General features: G+C 53.9%; 1 non-coding gene across 1 annotated transcript; it reads left to right on the top strand.

The window, feature by feature from the left end:
• The first annotated feature begins 257 nt into the window (after positions 1 to 257).
• Positions 258 to 333, top strand: TRNAG-UCC (transfer RNA glycine (anticodon UCC)). The gene has a single exon. It is a non-coding gene; the product is annotated as a tRNA-Gly (tRNA).
• The last annotated feature ends 353 nt before the right edge of the window (positions 334 to 686 follow it).

Below are 686 nucleotides of genomic sequence, written 5' to 3' on the forward strand. Positions count from 1 at the left end.
GGCACACAGGAGAAGCGCCCATCTGCTTCTCCACCCTTCCGCCTCTCCATTCTCTCTGTCTCTTCCCTTCCTGCAGCCAAGGCCCCATTGGAGTGAAGTTGGCCTGGGTGCCGAGGATGGCTCCATGGCTTCCACCTCAGGTGCTAGAATGGCTCCAGCCGCAACGGAACAACATCCCAGAGGGGCAGAGCCTCCCCGCTTCTAGCCTTGGAAAAATACAATAAATCAATAAATAAATAAGATAAAAAGACGACGGGGCCCTGGCTGGTTGGCTCAGTGGTAGAGCGTCGGCCCTCCGTGTGGAGGTCCCAGGTTCAATACCTGGTCAGGGCACACAGGAGAAGTGACCATTTGCTTCTCCACCTCTCTCCCTCTCCCTTCTCTCTCTGTTTCTCTCTCTTCCCCTCCTGCAGCCATGGCTCGGTTGGAGCAAATTGGCCCTGGGTGCTGAGGGTGGCTCCATGGCCTTGCCTTAGGCCAGGGGTCTCAAACTCAACTCAGCATGTGGGCCGCAGAGCAAGATCACAGCCGTTCGGCGGGCCGCACTAGGTCTACAAAAGGCAACTGTTATGCAACACTTTTCAGTGTCACAAAACGACCAGAAACTGTAGTTCGCATCACAACTGCTGTTAACTAAGCTAATATCTAGCTAGGATGCTAGAGAAATGAAAAATACAAGTAGGCCC

This window comes from Saccopteryx leptura, chromosome 7 (genome assembly GCF_036850995.1).
Source record: "Saccopteryx leptura isolate mSacLep1 chromosome 7, mSacLep1_pri_phased_curated, whole genome shotgun sequence".
Taxonomy (NCBI): Eukaryota; Metazoa; Chordata; class Mammalia; order Chiroptera; family Emballonuridae; genus Saccopteryx; species Saccopteryx leptura.